This window comes from Mustela lutreola, chromosome 5 (genome assembly GCF_030435805.1).
Source record: "Mustela lutreola isolate mMusLut2 chromosome 5, mMusLut2.pri, whole genome shotgun sequence".
NCBI classification, from domain to species: Eukaryota; Metazoa; Chordata; class Mammalia; order Carnivora; family Mustelidae; genus Mustela; species Mustela lutreola.
The window spans coordinates 69,887,533-69,910,568 of record NC_081294.1 but is presented as its reverse complement, the minus strand read 5'-3'; the positions used below and the strand labels follow the sequence as shown (position 1 = coordinate 69,910,568).

General features: G+C 38.8%; 1 protein-coding gene and 1 pseudogene across 3 annotated transcripts in view; one reads left to right on the top strand and one right to left on the bottom strand.

Moving 5' to 3' along the window:
- The window catches only part of CDC42SE2 (CDC42 small effector 2), a 119,903-nt gene that overhangs the window by 68,730 nt on the left and 28,137 nt on the right, over positions 1–23,036 (bottom strand). For all 3 annotated transcript variants that reach the window (XM_059174488.1, XM_059174489.1, XM_059174490.1), the window contains exon 2: positions 11,539–11,707. The gene's annotated coding sequence lies outside the window, so the exon portion shown is untranslated. The remainder of the gene's footprint in view (positions 1–11,538; positions 11,708–23,036) is intronic.
- LOC131831139 (plakophilin-4-like) lies at positions 4,428–6,385 on the top strand (annotated as a pseudogene).

The window sequence follows — 23,036 nt, the reverse complement described above, 5'->3', positions numbered from 1 at the left end:
GTCCAGGGATCAGCCCCACATCAGGCTCCTTGCTCAGTGGAGTCTCTCTGTCAAACAAATAAATAAAATCTTGGGACTCCTGGGTGGCTCAGTTGGTTAAGCAGCTGCCTTTGGCTCAGGTCATGATCCCAGCGTCCTGGGATCGAGTCCCACATTGGGCTCCTTGCTCCACAGGGAGCCTGCTTCTCCCTCTGACTCTGCCTGCCACTCTGTCTGCCTGTGCTCGCTCTCTCTGACAAATAAATAAATAAAATCTTTAAAAAAAAAAATCAGTATCCAAAATACATAAAGAACTTATACAACTCAACACAAAAATAAATAAAATAATTCAATTTAAAAATGGGCAGAAGACATGAAGAAAGAATTTGACAAAGACGACATACAAATGGCCAACAGACAACATGAAAAGATGTTCAACATCATTCACCATAAGGGAAATGCAAATCAAAACTACAATGAGATTTTACCTTACACCTGTCAGAATGGCTAAAATAAAAAAGACAAGAAATAGTAAGTGTAGACCAGAATGTGGAGAAAAAGGAACCTTCGTGCACTGTTAGCTGGACTGCAAACTGGTACAGCCACTATGAAAGACAACAAGGAGATTCTTCAGAAAATTAAAAATAGGGGCGCCTGGGTGGCTCAGTGGGTTAAGCCGCTGCCTTCGGCTCAGGTCATGATCTCAGGGTCCTGGGATCGAGTCCCGCATCGGGCTCTCTGCTCAGCGGGGAGCCTGCTTCCTCCTCTCTCTCTCTGCCTGCCTCTCTGCCTACTTGTGATCTCCCTCTGTCAAATAAATAAATAAAATCTTTAAAAACAAAAAACAAAAAAAAGAAAAGAAAATTAAAAATAGGAGTACCCTATGATCCAGTAATCACACTATTGGTTATTTAGTCAAAATATACAATACCACTAATTCAAAGGAAAATATACACCCCTATTTTACTGCAGCATTATTTACAACAGCTAAACTATGGAAGCAGCCCAAGTGTCCAACAATAGGTGAATGGATAAAGAGGTAGTGTGTGTGTATATACAATGGAGTATTACTCAGCCATAAAAGAGTAAAATTTTTCCATTTTTAATGCCATGGATGGAGCTAGAGAGTATAATACTAAACAAAATAAGCCAGTCAGAGAAAAACAAATACCTTACGATCTCACTCATGTGTGTAATTTAAGAAACAAATGAGCAAAGGGAAAAAAAAAGAGAGAGAGAAACAAACCAATAAATAATACACTATGAACTAGAGATGACAAACAGGGTTACCAGGGGGAGGTTGGGGGTGAAATAAGTAAAGAGGATTAAGAATACACTTATCTTAATGAGCACTGAGTGATGTATGGAAGTGCTGATCACTATACTGTACACCTGAAACTAAAACAACAATGTATGTTAACTACATTGTAATTAAAATAAATTAAAATACCCAATGACAATACACATAGCACTCAACTTGTGGTCAGTTCTATGGGTCAAACCATTTTTAAAGAAAACTACAGAAAAAGATGACCATGGGAATATGGTCTTGAGTGGAAAATGTCTATATCCATCCTAAGATCAACACATTTCCTTTAATTAGTAACGTTTCCTCTATGTATTTTTCAGCGAACATGTACATTAAAACCATTTACAAATATCACATGCTAACAATAAATGAAAATAGGTTTCTTGCATGTGACTACTTTCCAAAGAAGAAATGGCTTCCTTTATAAAAGTGTGTGTGTCTTATATCCACATAGCCCAAAACATGCAGAGCATTTTCTGATGCTGGTCAGAAAAACACTTGGTAATCAAAACCACAAAAGGCCTGCCTTTATGATTTCTTCATGGAAATCATAGCCTTTACAGTGAGAACATAGAGCAACAGCTACAATAAATTCCAGCTGCTGTGGTAAGGATGATTATACTATGGTTAGCTGCTGAATGGGCCCAACACTGAGCCCCAATTCTATTTACTTAAGCAAAGCACAGCCCCCTCAAAATAACATTATTTCCAGATACTTAAACCCTGGATCATTCGCCAAAGTAACTAGGAATTTAACATCAGTTTCATTCCCTTAAATTGTAACACTATTATCAAATGTTTCAAAAGTATTTTCTAGCTACAGATAGAGACAGATATTTTGGATCATACTGACAAAACTAAAGAGCTAATATTCCACTCCCTAAAAAACTCCAAAAGTACTTCACAGATAATTACTAGTTTAACAGGAGAAACTCTGAACCATTCAGGAGCAATATCCAAATGGGGGAACCCCATTCTACCTCCTTTTTCTTTATATGCACATTTCCTCACGCTCTCACATTTGGTAAATGAATTATTCCTCACGTGTGTGTACATGTGTTTGTGTGTGTGACAGAGAATAGAGAGAGAGAAATACCTAAACCCACCAGAGAGCTTCTAAAGACTGGCACCCAGAGCAAGATGCTATCAAGTCAGCAAAACTGGCAAATTTGAAATCAGCCACACGACCATGAAAACAAGAAACTACAACAATAATAAATATGTACTTTCTGGGGTTTTTCCATCTCTAAAATTGATATAATATTTTCCTATCATTAGCCAAAACACAGGCTTATAAAGATGCCTCACTAATCAGATAATTAAATCAGATAATTAAGCCAGATAATAAAAAGGTAAAAACTAACTTATTCAACATATTCACTACATGTTATATACATGTAAAATATTCACTACATACTATCCCCCCACAAAACTTTTTTAAATACATAGACAAATATAACTCAGCAAATTATACAGAATAAAAAACAGATTTTTAAATGTATAAAAATGATTATACCAAAGATTTAAAAGATGTATGTACAGACTATGAGAGATTAAAAATGAAGTGCAGTATGGGGTGCCTGAGTGGCTCAGTTGGTTAAGTTTCTGCCTTCGGCTGAGGTCATGATCTCAGGGTCCAGGGATTCAGCCCCACATCAAGCTCTCAGCTCAGCGAGGAGTCTCCTTCTCCCTCTTCATCTGCGCCCCCCCCCAACTCATGCACGTGCGCACTGTCTCTCTCTCTCTCTCTCATAAATTAAATCTTGAAAAAGAAAAATGAAGTGTAGTATAAGCAGGTACAGGTAACAGCAAATTTTAGTTTATAGCAATTCTGATACAGCAACAATTAAGACTTTAAAATCTGGCTTACAAACATGTCCAAATAGGATTTTTAATAGCTTTTTTTTTTTAAGATTTTATTTATTTATTTGAGATCATGACCTGAGCTGAAGGCAGACCCTTCACTGACTGAGCCACCCTGGCACTCCAGATTTTTAAAAACTATTAAGATAACAGAAGTACTTCAATCCCTTTCATATTTTATTTATAAAGAATACTAACATCTGGCTTCATGCTCAGGGGTGAAATAGTATCAACGTTCCAATTAATGGTTAAGCATTTAGTGAAATGATAGGTGCATTAAATTAACCAGACAACAAGCTCACTGTAATCACAATGTCCCACAAGTTCTAGCCATTGTAACTAGTAAGTGAACTAATATGATATAATATTTGAAAAGGATAAGCAAAATTTAAAATTACGTTTAGTTACAAACAGACTATATTCCCAGAAAAGCTAAGTGAATCAATTCCAGGACTATTAAAAATACTAAGTATATTTGTTAGGCTGGCTGAATAAACTTAACAAAGAATAATCATCTTACTCATGTTAACAATAAACAGATGAATTTAAGCAGTACAGCACCATGAAGAAGCAGGGCAACACAGGTTAAGCACATGCATATCAGAAACAAACTGATGCAGAGTATAATCTCAACTCTATTACTTCATAGCTACATAAACCTCCATGAAATCACCTAACGCCTCTAAGTTTTCTCAAGTACAAAAATGAGTGCTTGTCAATGTTGGCCGTGGAGGTTGACACCATGGGCACAGGGTAGAGGGGCAAGTTAGCCACTCTAGCCCACCGCTACAGGTGGTGGGAGCGCTAGTTTAGGGAAAGGGGTATACATGGGGAGAGAGGGTTGGGCAGCCCCCTACGCACTATTTAATTTTTTCCAGTGCTGCAGCGGCAACTCCTCAGTGCAGAGAGACCTCATTCCCAGAGTGACAATAGCCACTGCCTAACCTAGCAAGAGGAACACCCATTCCTGAGCAGCCCCCACCTGTGCAGGAGGAGCAACCATGGAAAGAAATTTGCCTCCACTGGCCCAGGCATGAAACCAAACACCATGGCCACTACCTTTCTAGTTTTCCTGAAGGAGCAGCTCAACAGAGAAGTCATTTCCTTAGAGATCAACAGATGTGCCAAACACTGGTATAAAGGAACCTGGAGTTCTGACACTGTCCATCTCAACAACGATGTCATCAGGACAGCATCAGCACAAGGGACCTTCTATTCACCAGCACAGACATCTCTCCATGAAACATCACCAGATAACTCAAGAAGTTCAACACATATGGATTCTTATTCCAAGAGTAAATACCAGGAAACAAAGAGTTTTCACAACAGCTAGAATTTGAGTAAGACAGACAACAGACCATAGCATTCATACATAGGTCAACTAATAACCATTTGGTGAGAAACTCAAGAGCTGAAGGACAAACACTGGTTCAGCCATCAGTAGCCAATCAGGCCATGAGAAGGGTTAGTTCAGCTCCATCTAGAGCAGTCTTTCTTTTGTTATCAGGAGGCATGTCTCCTTCAAAGGGGTTACAGAAAAATTCTCTGGAGAGTAGATTTGGCTGTCAGTGAGTGACTCCCGACCACTGAACCCCAGTGCATATTCCTTCACCCCACTACTTGTTTAGCAGACAACCTCTCCATACTCTGCATACAGACGCTCTTCCCCAGTAGTTGTCCATTGGGCTGGATCAATAACCCCAGCAGACATCCAATCCAAAGAGACCAACCTTTCAGTACCAAACCATCACCAAAGTAGGATCCCCACTGATCCTGATGGGAGGCACAGACTCAAGTAGCTTCCCATCCCAAGGCCAAGTGGGCTCTTTGTACCCCAAACACTCAGGGATGACCACTGCACCACAACACCTGTGACATTCACTGTAAAGGGCAGTTTATGACACGGAACAACTTGGACAGCAGCAGTATGCCATTTATGAAGAGTATGGCTCCACACTGGCTAGACAGCCTGAAAGGCTTACAGTTCCTATTCTAGTAAGTACAACCAGCTTAGGAAAGACCCTAGTCTCCCAACCTGCTCATCACTCCTATATACAAGGGGAAGACCTGTTACAGCTCAATGTTATCAGAGACCCAACCTCGGAACCGTGAACTCCAAAGATCACAGGCAGCACTGTATCACACAGGTACAGTAGGTGTTGGAAACGTGCAAAGGATGTCCAGTCAGCAGAGCACCCTTATATACCAAAGAAATAATTACTCTCTGAACACAACAGCTACCTGCATGGAACCCTACGAGCCAATAAAGCACTGAGTGCAGCAGTTGACATTTTAGCACACTTCAGCATGCAACAGCACATGTGGTGCTGGCACAAGATCCCCATCAATAGACAATATTCAGAAAGACTCCAGGGAGTTTGCCAGGCATGACCCCAAGCTACCTGAAGTCATTCACATGCTGCAGCACCCCTCCCATCAGGTGAGGCAAATGCAGCCACCTACCTGCAGCACCTGTGCTTTGGCAACAACAAAAGACAGATGGAGGTGTATAGGTAAGGAAGAATCAAGCATCTGGTAGACTTTTTGGACAAAGTTCAGAGGAAATGCTGTGGTGCCCTCGGAAACCTTGTGTCTGCCAAGTCTACAAATAAAAATAAAATAAACTGGCAATAAAAAATATTGGTGGGGGTAAGATACCTGCTTTGTTCCAACTGATGAGACAAATCTACTGATGCAGAAGTACAGGAATTTGTTACAGGAGTTCTTTGGAATTTATTTCCATGTGATGTTATAAAGACAACAATCAATCAAGGTGCTCTCTTGGCCTTAATAAACACTGTGAATGTTCCAGTTATTCTGGATGGAATAGCTCTTTTCCATTTTGATGATCACAAAATTAAATTTCAGACTTTACTTGTTCTGTCTAATATGACAGGTTGCCAGCTCCACAGGGGAGGAAGTGAAGAAGCAATGTGACCTTGTGAGGTGCTAGTAAACTCACTTTTGTATGGGATCCACACAAGTGTGAGCACATATGGTTACAACACCAAGATTGTGGTGTCCTGCATTTGCACCCCCATGGAACCTGTGCAATGGCCCTCAGGCCCAGCTGCTGGGCCTGAATTAACTGGATGCCTTACCAGGAAAAGACTCTCCCAGCAAGGACTTGGATCCCGGATGTCAGGGGAAAAAGAAAAAGAGAAGGACACAAGAGGATCAGTGGGATGGAGTTGGTCATATCCCAAGACCGCCAAAGTCCTCCAACGGGTTTAAGATGCTACTGGACTCTTCTACCAGAAAGTTGCACACCAGCTACCTTGAAAGGCTCTACTGAACTCTCCAGAGCTTCCCTGCTGGAAACTAGTTTGCAGAGTACATCCAGGTGACCATCCACTATGAGAGCACATAATGATAGATGCTCCATCTGAAGTAACTGCTTTGAGGGATATGGTGCTAGATGTTTGGAATAAGAAGCTCACAGCATGAGAGAACTGGCCAACCACCTTCCCAGTAGCAATGGCCCTCATGTACTGTCTGATGAGACCAAACAAGACAACTGCTGTGCTCTGCATGAGATTACCAGCAAAAACATGGAGAACAACAAAGTCCTAGCCAACTCAGGGGAGATAGAGAAGGTAGTAAACATAACCAAGAGCAGAGAAGACAGATCATTGCTGAAAGCGGTGAAGAAAGCAGCCCAGGTCTTGAATACATTATGGCATCAGGACCTCCAAAGCATTTCTAAAAAGAATGGGTGCAATCAGAACTATTTTGTTATACCTTTATTTCATGTTAGAGTGAGACCAATTCAATTCGCATCCTTCTTTGTCTACCACTGATTAACAAAGGTCACCCATCAGCAGCATTTCCTCCTCACCAGCCTAGTTAAGAATCAGAAACTCTTGCTCTGAACACGACAGGACCCAGTCACCTATGTGGTATTATAATAGCCAAAAGAAAACCAAGCATAAAGGCCTGTACTCTGGCTCCAGCAAATTTTCACCTACTTACACGAATTCTTATTCTTCACCAGCAAGAAAACAGAAAGCTACTGCACCAACAGCTGTATTGTAGTCAAAATGATTCCAACAGAAAGAACCCTGACATACAAAGATGTATTTGCAGTTTCCTCATAACTACAAAGATCCTTATTCTGATGACTGAATTTACTTCCCAGCTATTACTAATTATTCAACATAGTATGGACTGAAATTAACCATAAGTTATATAGACTTTTATTCCACTAAATGACCTTCTTATACAGTAGAACAGCACCCTGGGTTCCCAGATTAGTGGATTGTAGCATCAAAATGCTCAGTAAAAGAATTCTATCTAATCCTGTTTTGAATGAGAAGAAAAGCCTGTCTTGCTGATTTGTGGATGAAATGTGCAAGTATGGAATATATGAATGAAAAGCATTTCTTTTTCTTTTTTGAAGACTTATCAGTGAAGTAAGGAAACCTTTGGGAGAGAAGATTTTGACTTTCTAAGCTCTACTTAGGTGTCAGAAGTAATCACTTGTAGATTCTGTAGTCAGGTAAGGTGCACACAATGCAATGAAGAAGTTAAAGAAATGGGTGAAATGAGATAGGAGATGTATAGGTGAAATCATAAGAAAGGGGATTGTTCAAATGTGAAGAAAGTTATATTTTGATAAACTGAACAGAAAAAGAAATGGAATGCATATCCCTCATGTTTTATGGCTATTACTAAAAAAACTGTTAAATATTTAAGATAATATTGAAAGTACACAGAGTATGTCATTTAGCAATTCGACTCATGTAAGGCATTATTTGTATTTATTAATAACAGAAACCACCTTGTCCCTTCCTTAAGTAAAAAAGAGATATTAATACAATGTGTGCACTATATTAACCTTTCTAAAATTAGAAGAATTCTGAAACCCCCTGTATATTTGGCCTCAAGATTCTGAATAAGGCAAACAAACAAACAAAAATTGAATAAAGGATTGAGAACTGTACCTTTTTCTAATGATTTATTAGGAAAAAATGAATAATAATTTATATAAAAAATAATGGTAATATATATATATTTTTAAAAGATTGCCAATTCCACAATTTGTTTCAGCAGCTTCAAAGGTAGGAAGGGTTCAGCAGGAGTCTCCAACAAAGAGCTAGTCTTAAGAAATGATGGATACTCCTTTTCTTCCACAACCCTAACCTTGTTTAGTAAGAGATTATTAATCTCTGATAATAATCCTACTAGTATTTAGGACACCGTGTCAGTCTATTCCAATTAACAATAAACTGCTTAGCAATGGCATGGACTAAGTATGTATTCACCACCTTAACTCTTCTGCTTAATACTTGAATCCTTGTAATCAATCAATGAACAGTCTTATCTGCCATCTATACACCTGATAATGGACTGCATTATCAGACTTATCTAATTCACAAGTTTTATTAAGTCCTTGAGTTATCATTATATAGTTTAGAATGGGTGCTAATAAAAGATCTATCAGTTAAGATGTTTTCATACACATAAAACATAAAATCCAAAGCACAGGGACTCCTGGGTGGCTCAGTTGTTTGGACGACTGCTTTCGGCTCAGGTCATGATCCTGGAGTCCCGGGATCAAGTCCCGCATCGGGCTCCCAGCTCCATGGGGAGTCTGCTTCTCCCTCTGACCTTCTCCTCGCTCATGCTCTTTCACTGCCTCTCTCTCAAATAAATAAAATCTTAAAAAAAAAAAAAAATCCAAAGCACACTGGATTAAACTGGAACCTAATGGCTCACATAAAATAAATAAAGTCTAGGGGTATACTATCTTCAGGGAGGACTCAATCTAGTGGTCAGAGCATAGTTTTTCTCTGTTCTACTCCTTCAGTGTTTACTTCTTATTTAACTGGTTTCCTTTTATGGCCAGAAGGTAGCTGCCAGGAGTTTAATGACAGTACATTTTGATTTCTGTTGAAATACAGCCCCCCCCCCCAAAACAAACAAACAAACAAAACAGTGCCTTTATCCCAGCATTCCTAGCAAATATCCTAAGATCATTCTGATTCATCTAGCTTAGATCACATGTCTGCTGTGATTGCCTGGGGTCAAGGCACATGTTCCATTCTGACAAACTCTTCATAACATTTATGAAATAAAGCACATTAGAGCTGACCTTAGTGATTTCAACTTCTAGTATTACTGAATGGTATTACTGAATTAAAATTGATAGGTTAAGCACATCATACACCTTTCACTCCCTCTTAAAAAGTTATTCCCCCAAATTTTAACAACAACCCATCAAGGAAAAAAAAAATCAACTCTTCCCTAAGTGAAAATCATATTTTCAAGGATTCAAAATGTATTACAAAATTACCCACAGGCTTTATGATTTTCCTTTTTAATACAACAGAAACCAAGACTATGTATTTTCTCAGAGCAAAAGAGGTTTACATTCAACTTTTTCAAGATTACAACATTAGAATTTAAATAAAGATTGCAGAGTATATGGGTACCTTGAGTTAGGAAAAAAAGTGGTTTTATTTCATAGAGCTATAAAAAATAAGTAAATAATCCATCCTGTAACTCAAGACTCCTCTTACAAGGTACTAGATTCACCACAAAACCTACCTCCACACACAGACACACAACTAGGTCCTAAGAACAGAGCAGAGATGTACAGCATAGAGAGCCTTTTTGTAAATGTGCATTTCAAAGCCAAATACTAATTATTTCCAAATTACTATTTCATACTTTTTAACATCCCTTATTTCTATAATTAGCAGAGAAAATAGAACATAAACTATTCAGTTTTTATAACAGAGAGTGAAATGTATTTCACTGAAAGCCAGAACTCAAATATATAGGAAAAGCTCTGAGACTTACAATAAAATTGAAAAAAAAAAAAAAAAACAAAAGGCAAAATACAACCACCATTTTCTTAAGAGTAGAACTAACCACTTGAATATGTGTTATACAATAATCATCTTAAAAGCCAAGCTTTATTTATAATCCCAAGGAGAAACAGTGTGGTCAAAGAAGAGGATGTGAATTAAAAGGAAATCACTGTAGGTGCACCTGGGTGGCTTAGTCAGTTGGTTTTGGCTCACGTCATGAGCAGGGACTCTACTTAAGAGTCTCTTTCTCTCTCTCTGAAATAAATAAAAATTTCGATGGATGGATGAATAGATGGATGGAAGGAAAGAAGGAAAGAAGGAAGGAAGGAAAACCTCTGTACTTGTTCAATTCTGTAGACTGGTCTTTCAAATACTCATTTGTTCAAACAATTCAATTCAGTAAATAAGCTCTGATGGCTTTATTAAGAAGACAGTACTGGTGTTAGACAAAGGAGGGATATAAACACAGTCCTTAACTTCAAAAATGTTTACAATGTGCCTCAAAAGCAACATACACAAAGGAGCATCACTGGACAGCACAGAACATAATCAAGGAGAAATAAATGCTTGAGACACTAAAGACAATGGGTAATCAGAAAGAGGAGAAATCAAATGAGAGGATTTCTACAGCAAGTAACAGAAAACCTACAGGGAAACTGCTTAACATTAAGGAAATGTATTATCTCAGCTAACAAGGAATGCACAGTGAGGGTGATTTTACATGTGTTAAGCACAGTCCAGTTCTACTTCTCCGCTGTTCTCCTGCCTCTACCTACCTTGATATCAGGGCAACACTTTCAGGCTAGTAGCAAAACGGCCACAGCAGTTCTAGATGTCACATCCAGATAAAACCACTACGGAGAAGAGGGATCAACGCTTTCCTTCTTTCTCTCAAAATCAAGGAAACCTTTCCTAGAATCCTCTTACAGATTTCCCTTCTATTACTCAGTGGCCAAAACTGGATCTATTCCTAAAATGATTTCAAAGGCAAGAACGCCTATCATTAACCAAGATTTAAGTAGATGCTGATAATTATCATGACCATCGTTTTAGTGTTAGCTGAATATTTTAAGAAGACAGGCCTTGGGGGCACCTGGGTGGCTCAGTGGTTTGGGCTGCTGCCTTTGGCTCGGGTCATGATCTCAGGGTCCTGGGATCGAGCCCCGCATCGAGCTCTCTGCTCCGCGGGAAGCCTGCTACTCTCTCTCTCTCTCTCTCTCTCTCTCTGCCTACTTGTAATCTCTGTCTGTCAAATAAATAAATAAAATCTTTAAAAAAAAAAAAAAAAGAAGACAGGCCTTGGAAGATGGTATAATTAGGAAAAGAAATAAAAGAGAAAAATACAATGGCAAAGGAAAGGATGTGCATAACTGAATAAAAAAGTCAAACTGCAATCATACACTAAATACATTATTAGGCACAAGGAACTTTCCTAAACTGCCCTGTTGTCATTCTCTGTAATAAAAAATTAACTTACTATTCAACAGTGAGTAAATGCTAAGAATGGAGGAGGAGGAGTTCTCTTTTTATGATAGGATTTAGTTAATTTTCAGTAGGGACAGTCAGACTCACCACTCCTGGTCAATGGAGTCACCCATTTAGCTATCTGTGGGTTGAGAACTTTCCATATTATGCATACAGATGACTGTAGACTCACTATCAATAGAAGTTGTTCCTTGAAGGTTTCTTCTCATTTGGGTTCCAGGTTTCAGTCAAACGTCCACAAACTTCACAACCAACCCTGTGTGCAAATGAAAGCATGCAATCAGGAGGCAAAAAAAGCTACAGGGAACAATTCCCTCCTCCCCCATCTATAACTAACTGATTCATAAGGAAACTGAACTTAAATACCGGATTCAATAAGCACCATGTTCAAACTAAGCAACTTGCATTTCAAAAGCTGTAGTGTGATTATTACACAGTTATCACCCTTTCACATCATACATATTATTGTGTCTACAGTGTACCAGGTAAAACTCTTAGCAAAAGTTGCTCACTAGATAGAATCCAACACACATTTGTGTGGTGGATTCAAATAAGGCTGACCTACACATAGTATATTAAAGGACAGCTGCCTACATTTATAAATCAGAAAACAACTCTACATGAAAATTAAGATTTCTGACCTCTCTTGGAAAAAAAAAAAAAATCGGAAGATCTAGCAATAATGGGCCCACATTCCCACATGGTAACTAACAATCTGGTGGAGCTGATGAGCAGCTAATCCTTTGGATGGGTCACAGGCTTTGCATTTGCCTGCAGATGTCATCACTCTCTTGCAACACAACTCAATTATCTGTCTTGATCCTGCTGGCATCTGACTTTGCAAATTCTCCTAGATTTCTAAAATAGCTCACAGGGAACATATTTTACTGTCAAAGCCAAGCATGTTTTTCTGCCTTGACAATACAATATAGTATAGGGCTAATAACTACATTCACTTTGGAGTCAGCAGGCCCCAGGTTTGAGTTCTAATTCTGAATATAACTTAGCTGTATGACCTCAGGCATATTTTTAACCTAAGATATATTTCTTCTTCTACAAGCCTCCTAATAAACACATATAAGCACTTAACACAGCCAACAAACAACTGACCTAAAATCTACCATGTCCAAGCTGAATTTACAATCCCAAATTCAGGGCTTCCTCAGTCTTCTGCATCCTGGTAAGCTGCAATGTGATTCATGCACATAAGCCTCAAACCTCAAAGTCCTAATCATATAATTTCTTTCATTCTCCCAAAACTAGTACCACGGTACTTGATTCTCTAAAATATGGAATTCGAATGAATTTTCAGAATCCCATAAAAAATAATAATTCCTCCTTCAGAATCAATTACTTTCCTAAAATCACCTACAAATACAAACTAAGTAATGATACTCTGAAGTTTCAAGGTTGCATATCATGAGGAATACTAATAATTCATTTTAAGAAAATGAAGACGGCAGGTGCCTGGCTGGCTCAGTAGGTAGAGCACGCAACTGTTGATCTCAGAGTTGTAGGTTCAGGTCCCATGTTGGGTACAGAGATTACTTAAAAAAATGGGGTGCCTGGGTGGCTCAGTCAGTTAAGTATCTGACAATTTTAGTTCAGGGCATGATCTCTGGGTGAGATCAAGTCCCACGTGGGGCTCTCTGCTCAGGGGAATCTGCTTGAGATTCTTTCCCTCGGCCCCTCCACCTGTGCATACTCTCTCTCAAAGAAATTACCTTTAAAAAAAAAAAAAATGAAGACAAAATACTGGGGGTAATACCTATCATTCCTTGCAAGATACTGGCCCCATTACATTTTGTAAGCTTACATGTTTCTTCCAAGCTAAACTAACAATGAACTAGGATGCTACGTTTCATCTGAAAACAAAATTAAGAAAAGAGATAGTTAGAATTTTAAAAATCAACCGTTTCTATAGAACTATTCAAATAACAATCAGAAAACCCACTTTTGGGGGCACCTGCGTGGCTCAGTGGGTTAAGTCTCTGCCTTTGGTTCAGGTCATGATCTCAGAGTCCTGGGATCAAGCCCCGCATAGGGCTCTCTGCTCAGCGGGGAGCCTGCTTCCCTCTCTCTCCGCCTGCCTCTCCGCCTACTTGTGATCTCTCTGTCAAATGAATAAATAAAATCTTTCTTTTTTTTTTTTTAAGATTTTTATTTATTCATTTGACAGAGAGATCACAAGTAGGTGGAGAGGCAGGCAGAGAGAGAGAAGGAAGCAGGCTCATTTTAAGTTTTAAAACAAATTGCATATTAATAACTGGTAGCAAAACTGATTAATATGAAAGGCAAGACCCTTTCAATGTATTAACTATGAATATCATGGCCATTATCTTTCTTTCTGGAAAATAATTCCACTGAATAGTGTATTATCTCAATGCTAAAGATCAAAACCATAATTACCAATCACAAAGAAAGCATATACCAAAAACTGCACTCTAGCTAACCTCATATAATTTGGCATGCGCAAAAAGAAAATTTAGTGGATTTCATTACTACTCATTCACATGCAGTCTACAAAGTAACCCAGGCTTTCATTACATCTGGTAGGAATCAGACAAAAAAAAAATTTTTTCCCTGTCAACCAAAAACATTTTAATATAGGAATTTTATTAGCATTCATCTCAGTATCACTACTACAATGTATTTCACATTCTTCTTAGAATTGATGAAGAAAATATGAAATCAGATCCATTTAATTGTTAACTGCTGGCATGGCTTGGTGCTTTTTACACCTTATTAAATGGCACCTCTACCCCCATCTACCTGTTATTTATACTGATAACAGCAAATTACATTACTTCTTGTGGTGAATTTAAGCACTAAATTTTATTTTAGATAATATCAAAAGTGTGTAAGCCCATCTCTATCCAGAGATATCTATTCTCCAAGCTACCAGTCTCAGTTCCATGACACTGCTATGAAAGAAGGGCTTCATCTTTAGAGAAATGAGTTAACAGTGCTACCTTATAATACTGTTAGGGCAGTCACAGAGAAAAAATATGCTAGTTCTGCATCAGCACAAATGACACAACTAGAATGAATGAGCAGAGGCTCTATTTTCCACATATTAGAATATCTTTCTAAGCCACTGTTGCCTCAAAGGGGATGTCCTGCCTGGAACACCTATCATCAGCAGTGAGGATATTACTGGCAGTGACTTGAAAATAACATATAGCTGATCTAGACCAACTTTATGATTCCTTGCAACCCTCAAATGCTTTTCTGAATTTAAAAATAAAAATTCATTTTTAAGTCCCCAAACCCACTACAATTCAAAAGTCTTAGGTTTAAGCCGGTCAAATTACAAGAAGCTAAAGACCTAAGTCTTACAGTAACATTTCTGTTTGGTTTCCACTTTTCCTCAAAGTATAATGGCTTCAATTATCAGACCTTGACCCTATTAAATTATTCTGATACTGAAAGAAAAATATGTACTATGTATGTGTTCCATCTTCTTGCTCATTTAATTTCAAATGCTAATTCTTTCTTTCTTCCCAAAGAAATATGGACCTGGCAAAAATAATAAAGATCTATGAGAAACCTAGTTCAATTTCTTCATTTTACACATTCAGAAAGGTAAAGAAATTTGCCCTAAAATTCTTAACTAATCAGTACACTATAATACCTATTAAGTACTGCAATAAATCACTACCATTTATTTCCTCCTTAAGTACACTGTAAAGAAAGGCATATAACCATTCAGTTACACAATTTAAGTGAAAAGTTATCTGGGCAATAGTATCATAGGCAGTGGGGATACAATTAAAGACTCAAGACATTTTGCTTCTTGGTACTGTTCACTGGTGCTGTTAACATTCCTAGACCCTACAAGTATAGGATGTGGTAGGTTTACAGAAATGGATAGAAGCGATGGTATATACACGAGTAGCTGTGAATTAGGCAAAACTTTTAAACAGGGAGAATGAATGTATTTCTAACTACCAAAATTTCAAAACTAATGGAAAAGGCTGCATATGCCTTCATAAAAAAAAAAACAGAAAAGGAGGGATGAGGTAATAAAGATGGACTACCAGTGGGAACGCAAAGTTATACAACCACTTTGGAAATGTTGTAGAAACTTTCTTTATAGGTATACACACACTTTACCAGGCACCAAAACAAACCACTCCCAAGAGAAATGAAAACAGGTCCATACAAAGAATGCAGACTAGAGGAGGCAGTAGAGGATAGCAATTAAGAAAATGGGCCCTGGGGGCGCCTGGGTGGCTCAGTGGGTAGGCCTCTGCCTTCCACTCCAGCCATGATCTTGGTGTCCTGGGATAGAGCCCTGCATCAGCTCTCCGCTTAGCGGGAAGCCTGTCCCTCCCCCCCCCCCCCCCCGCCTGCCTCTCTGCCTACTTGTGATCTCTGTCAAATAAATAAATAAAATCTTTAAAAAAAAAAAAAAGAAAAGAAAAAGAAAACTGGCCCTGGAGTCAAACTGTCAGAGTTTGAATTCTGGCTCTGCCACTTACTAAATGTGTTGAGTTTAGACAAGTTACTCACCATGCCTCAATCTCCTAAACTATAAAAAGGAAGTAATTCATAAGGCTACTGTGAGGTTTAAATTATGTTAATACATGTAAAATGCCTCAAATGTAGCCTGGCACAAAGTAAGCCTTCAGATAAATGGCAATCAGAAGGGGAATGGGATTTAATACATGATGTAACATGACAAAAGTAATTATTCTGAGCCAAATTAAAGGGCATTTTAAAATACAGATGCACACCCACAGCCAGTGCTGTATAATGTAGTGTTTAAGAGTTTACTTGGATTTTGTTTATGTCACTTCACTGTTTCCAAAGCTGACTGCCATGGAGAACTATAGGTAAACTTCCCTGAGATTTGGTTTTATCAACTATAAAGAAACAACAGCTACTCACCTCAGAGGATTATTTTAAGAATGTAATTAAGATGTATAAAGTGCTTGCTTAGTACAATGCTTGACACACAGTAGCTAAAAAATGACAGTATTTTATTATACTATATTGAATTAAGCACATTATAACTATAGTGACCATTTGTTATTTGCTAATGATAGCCCCAGTTTATGCAAGTTTTCACAATGTGATTACTCAGAAGTCATTCCCCTACCTCAGTATGTCCCAGTTTAGATAAAACTTGTTCTCAATATGTCCTGGTTTTAGATGATAAATTATACGGTTGCCCTAATTTGTAACTGAAATACTTTCAGGATTTTCCATCTATTTAGTTCTTCTCAAATGTTCTCCTATCTCTCTCTTTTAAGATTTTATTTATTTATTTGACAGACAGATCACAAGTAGGCAGAGAAGGAGGCAGAGAGAGAGATGGGGAAGCAGGCTCCCTGCTGAGCCCGACATAGGGCTCAATCCTAGGACCCTGGGATCATGACCTGAACTGAAGACAGAGGCTTTAACCCACTGAGTCACCCAGGTGCCCCTCTTATCTCTTTTTAATGGCATTACCTCTTTGCTCTCCAACTCACCATACCCATTTTGCATGCACACTGGCAGACACACACACACACAGAGTCTGTGGCCCTCGCTCTCCTTATCTCTTTATCCAGGTGCTTGGTAACCTCCAGGCCTCTTTGTTGCCCTATACTCCGCAACAATGTCATATTTTTTCCAAGCCTAATCTTTCTCAAATTCCTATCTGTTCCTTCAGTCTGAATTCCAGAAAAAAAACCTACTGACCTAGAAATATCACCACCACCAGTATGTTACCGTCTTTAGGAATATCTACATTTTTTTTTAAAGATTTTATTTATTTATTTGTAAGAGAGAGAGAGTGAGAGCGAGCACAGACAGACAGAGTGGAAGGCAGAGTCAGAGGGAGAAGCAGGCTCCCTGCGGAGCAAGGAGCCCGATGTGGGACTCGATCCCAGGACGCTGGGATCATGACCTGAGCCGAAGGCAGCTGCTTAACCAACTGAGCCACCCAGGCGTCCCTAGGAATATCTACATTTTAACAGGTTAACGACTTGAGAAACAATGCCTTACCCCAAAGTAGAGAACCTCTAGTAACATGAATTTCAGACACTGAAAACTGACTAAGGTAGATATTTTAGGAACTATTTTGCATTTCTCCAATCAAAGGATTGGGTGGGTTTCTACTAAATAAATTGGAGCAGCCCTGATTTCTTTCTTTTTGCTGGTTCCCAAATACTCCAATCAGAAACACCAAAGGTGTTTAGCTCAAGTATAATAAGGTCACAGTTCTTTAAGAGTTTCAGTCTGTGCCTTTCTCTTTCACTGTACAAATGCTCTTCTAAGTTATCTTAGCTCACTCTCCCGAGTTCAATTACCATATGTATACTGATGACCGCCAAACCTACTTTCCCAGCAAAGCTCTATCCAAGGTTCTCCAGCCTAGATGTCTTTCAGTACAACCTCAAATAACCAAAGGCATCTAGTACACCTCACCCCCATGTGCTACTCTGTCTCAAGCTTAACTGAACCCCACTTCTTCCCCAGCACTCCTCTATCCCAATCCCATTCATACGATTTTTTTTAAGGTTTTATTTATTCAACGGAGAGAGAGAGCGAGCACAAGCAAGGAGAGCTGCAGAGAAGGAGAAGCAGGCTCTCTGCTGAGCAGGAAGCCCAATGTGGGGCTTGATCCCAGGACCCTGGGATTATGACCTGAGCAGAAGGAAGACATTTAACCAATTGGACCATCCAGGTGACCCCGCACCAATTCAAATGATTTTCATTAAATTCTCCCACCTACCCAGTTTCACAAACCAAATCCTTGACTCCTACCTTTCCATCACTCCCAGCTATAGCCAAACAACAATGGAATTCCCTGAACTATTTTTCCAGTCTGTTTCTTTCCAACCTAAGAATCACTGGTCAAGGTCTGAGCGCCACCATTATATCTAAAAAATACCATTATAGCTGTTAACCCATCTCCAAGCACATCTCAGCCCCTCCAATTCATTGGCATTTGGGACAGAATGATCCTTCTAAAATGAATGGCTGGTAGTGTTTATTTTTTACTTAAAACTGCCATTAATGGGGGCGCCTGGGTGGCTCAGTAGGTTAAAGCCTCTGCCTTCAGCTCTGGTCATGATCCCAGGGTCCCGGGATGGAGTCCCGCGTCCGGCTCTCTGCTCGGCAGGGAGCCTGCTTCCTCCTCTTGCTCTCCCTCTCTCTGCCTGCCTCTCTGCCTACTTGTGATCTCTGTCTGTCAAATAAATAAATAAAATATTTTTTTTAAAAACTGCCATTAATGATTCACTATTATCCTCAGGAACAGTTCAGTTAATACAATTTCTAAGGGTCTTTATGACGTAGTCCCCAGTTTTCCCTTTAACATCATTTACTTCCTCTTCCACTCAATGCCCCATAACTGTGCCATCCAACTGTTTTCAATGAAACACCAGGTTCTCTCTGTTTTGACTACAGGCCAACACACTTGCCTTCCATCTCTTGCCTGGCATACCCTTCAGAACTTGGTATGGCCATCACTTCCTTCAGGAAGCTTTCTTCAACCCCCAAATCTGTATCAGGTGCTCCTACAGTGTATCAGGTACCTTCCCTTTAGGGCACTTATACTAAAGAAGTTATCAATCCTGCTTATACCTCCACATCATGAAAAGGAACTTGGGTCTGTAATTTCAGATTCACAAGTTCACGAATATGGCATCCTGTTTTGGGTACTGTATCTTAAGAGACATTTTTGTTAGCCAGAACACATCCAGAAAAAGAAAAACAAAGCTGGAGGCATCGCAATCCCAGATTTTAAGATATATTACTATGTTGTAGTAATCAAAATAGTATGGTACTGATACCAACACTGACACACACAGACCAATGGAAAAGAATACAGAGCCCAGAAACAAACCCCCACCTATATGGTCAATTAATCTATGAGAAAAGAAGCAAGAATATACAATGCGGGAACGATGGCCTCTTCAATAAATGATGCTGGGAAAATGTGACGGCTATGTGTTAAAAAAATGAAAGTGAACCACCTTCTTACACTATACCCAAAGTAAACTCAAAATGGATTAAAGCAATGAATTCATAAAAATCCTAAAAGAGAACACAAGCAGTAGTTTCTCTGACATCAGCCCTAACAACATTTTTTAAGATACGTTTCCTCAGGCAATGGAAACAAAAGCAAAAATAAACTACTGGGACTTCATCAAAATAAAAAGCTTTTGCACAGCAAAGGAAACCATCAACAAAACAAAAAGACCAACTACTGAATGGGTGAAGATATTCACACACTCTCCAAAAAAAAAAAAAAGAGAGAGAGCGAGATTGTGCCATTTACAACAACATGGATGGACCCAGGGGATATTATGCTAAATAAAAATAAATCAGATTGCAAAAGACAGACACCATATGATTTCACTCATGTGGAATATATAAAAACAAATGAGTAAACAAACAAAAAGCAGAATTAGACCTAGAAATACAGAGAACAAACTGATGGTTGTTGTCAGAGGGGAGGCAAGGTAATTGGGGCGGGGGTAGGTCAAGCTGGTGAAGAGGAGTGGGTGATACAGGGATACAGTCATGGTATGAGTAAGTCACAGAAATAAAAGCATAGCATTTAGAATATAGCCAATGATATTGTAATAGTATCACATGGTAACAGACAGTAGCTAAAGTTGTGTTCAGTACACCATAACACATAAAGAAGGTGAACCACTTTGCTGTACATGTCAAACCAGTGTTAATGCTGTACGTCAACTATACTCAAATTTTTTTAAAAATTAAAAATTAGAAAAGGAATATATCCAGAGAAGAGCTGAATGGTGAGGAGTCTGAAAAAGATGTCAGGTACGAGTTAAGGGAACTAGAGATTTAGCTCAGCAAAAAACAGAGATAGGACAGCCTTCAAATATGTGTAGGCCAAAGCATACAGCATAAGAGGAAGCACGACTGTGGGTTATCAAAGACGATGGAACCAAAGCTATTATGCATAAGTTTCAGAAAGGCAATTTTTTATTTAAAAAAAGAACCATATTAAGTATAACTGCCCGCCAAAAGATACTGACTGGACTAGATAGAGAAGTGGTGAATTCATACTCCCTAAATTTTTTTAAAAAATAAGGAATACTAAAAAGATCCCTACATTTGATGGGTATTAAGGAGAGCACTTGTTCAGATGAGCACTGGGTGTGATATGTAAGTCATTAGTCACTAAATTCTACTCTTGAAACCAGTATTACACTATATGTTAACTAAAATTTAAATAAAAACTTAAAACAAAAAAACAAAACAAAACACTGTAGAACATAAAGAATAACATGGAGGACATTAGGAAAAGGAAAGGAAAGTGAATTGGGGGAAATGGAGAAAGGGAGACAACCATGAGAGATTGTGGACTCTGAGAAACAAACAGGGTTTTAGAGGGGAGGGGCCTGGGGGTCTGGGTGAGCCTGGTGATAGGTATTATGGAATACTGGGTGTCGTACAAAAACAATGAATTTTGGAACAATGAAAAATTTTTAAAAATAAATAAAAAATTAAAGAAAAGATGCCCACGTTTGAGAGAACATCAAACTAAGCAATTACTGACAGACCAAATAAATTCTAACATTCTGAATTTGTAAAATTTATATAAACTAGTAAATTTTATACAAAATTTATAAAAAAAACACGAGTTTATAGAAGTATTTTAACTATGACTTGGTGGCAGCTGAATTAAAATACATTACCATAGCCTACCCTATTAAGAACATAATGTCTTGGGGCGCTTGGGTGGCTCAGTGGGTTGGGCCTCTGCCTTCGGCTCAGGTCTTAATCCTGGGGTCCTGGGATGGAGCCCCACATCGGGCTCTCTGCTCAGCGGGGAGCCTGCTTCCCTTCCTCTCCCTCTGCCTGCCTCTCTGCCTACTTGTGATCTCTGTCAGATAAATAAATAAAACCTTAAAAAAAAAATGAACATAATGTCTTAAGGGGCGTCTGGGTGACTCAGTGGATTAAAGCCTCTGCCTTCGGCTCAGGTCATGATCCCAGGGTCCTGGGATTGAGCCCTGCATCAGTCTCTCTGCTCCCTGGACCCCACCTGCCTCTCTGTCAAATAAATCTGTCAAATAAATAAAATCTTAAAAAAAAAAAAAAAGAACATAATGTCTTAAGATATAAGATTTAACTGTATCACAAAGAAATCAGAGGAATCACTCATTATTTAAAAAGCTGAATACAGGGGCGCCTGGGTGGCTCAGTGGGTTAAAGACTCTGCCTTCGGCTCACCTCTTAATCCCAGGGCCCTGGGATCGAGCCCCGCATGGGGCTCTCTGCTCAGCGGGGAGCCTGCTTCCTCCTCTCTCTCTGCCTACTTGTGATCTCTGTCTGTCAAATAAATAAATAAAATCTTTAAAAAAAATTTTTAAGTAAATAAGTTGAATACATATTTTTCCTCTATTAATGAACATTTCAGAGAGGAAAAAAAAGCACATTAAGTAAGACAGCAAATAAGGAGAGTTTTCTTTTTTTATTTGATCCTGAGGGGGTGGGGGGAGAGAATCTAAATGAAAATTGGTCAGTTTATTCAGACAGAATGCTTATTTCTCAAAGGATAAAAAGGTATCAAAAAGGCTTAAGGAATAATCTTTAAAGAGACTTTGTAGACTACCAAATACTTGGCTTTTGATTTATACAGGAGGAAGAGAGAAAGGGGAGAAAGAATTTTTAAAGTTTTCCTAATGTTTTATAGAATTCAATGGTCATGGAAGGGGGCTCAATACTCTGTCCTGTCTGCTGCCATATTTAGTTGTAACTTCAGGTCACACTGATCTGGAAAAAGCCATTTTTACATGAGTGAGAACAAACATGCAAGAAAATAAGAGGTCTTTATCTTCATGGTATAACTTTATTAACAAGTAAGAAGCCTGAATTAGTCATTCAGTGTCATCTCTAACTCTCTACTATTTACAATCCCCATACTTGTACTTTACAATACTAAGAGAAAAAATATTCCATTCTCATTAAAACATAACTTTTCTTTTAAGATTTTAATTATTTGACAGACAGAGATCACAAGTAGGCAGGGAGGCAGGCAGAGAGAGAGGAGGAAGCAGGCTCCCCGCTGAGCAGAGAGCCCCATGCGGGGCTCGATCCCAGGGCCCTGGGATTGAGAGGTGAGCCGAAGGCAGAGTCTTTAACCCACTGAGCCACCCAGGCGCCCCTGTATTCAGCTTTTTAAATAATGAGTGATTCCTCTGATTTCTTTGTGATACAGTTAAATCTTATATCTTAAGACATTATGTTCTTTTTTTTTTTTTTTTTAAGATTTTATTTATTTATTTGACAGAAAGGCAGGTGGGGGCCGGGGAGCAGAGAGACCGATGCAGGGCTCAATCCCAGGACTCTGGGATCATGACCTGAGCCAAAGGCGGAGGCTTTAATCCACTGAGCCACCCAGGCACCCCAAAACATAACTTTTAATAAATAGACTTCACTCTTAAGTTTGATTTGATTCAGAGATGAGATCTTTTCTCCTTACAGAGTCTTTTAAAATAAATTTAAATAAATAAATTTAAAAATAAACTTGTGAAACATTATCTTTTCATACAACTTTACAAAACACTTTTGTATATATGGAAGGCTGTAACAGTAAAGAGACAAGCCTC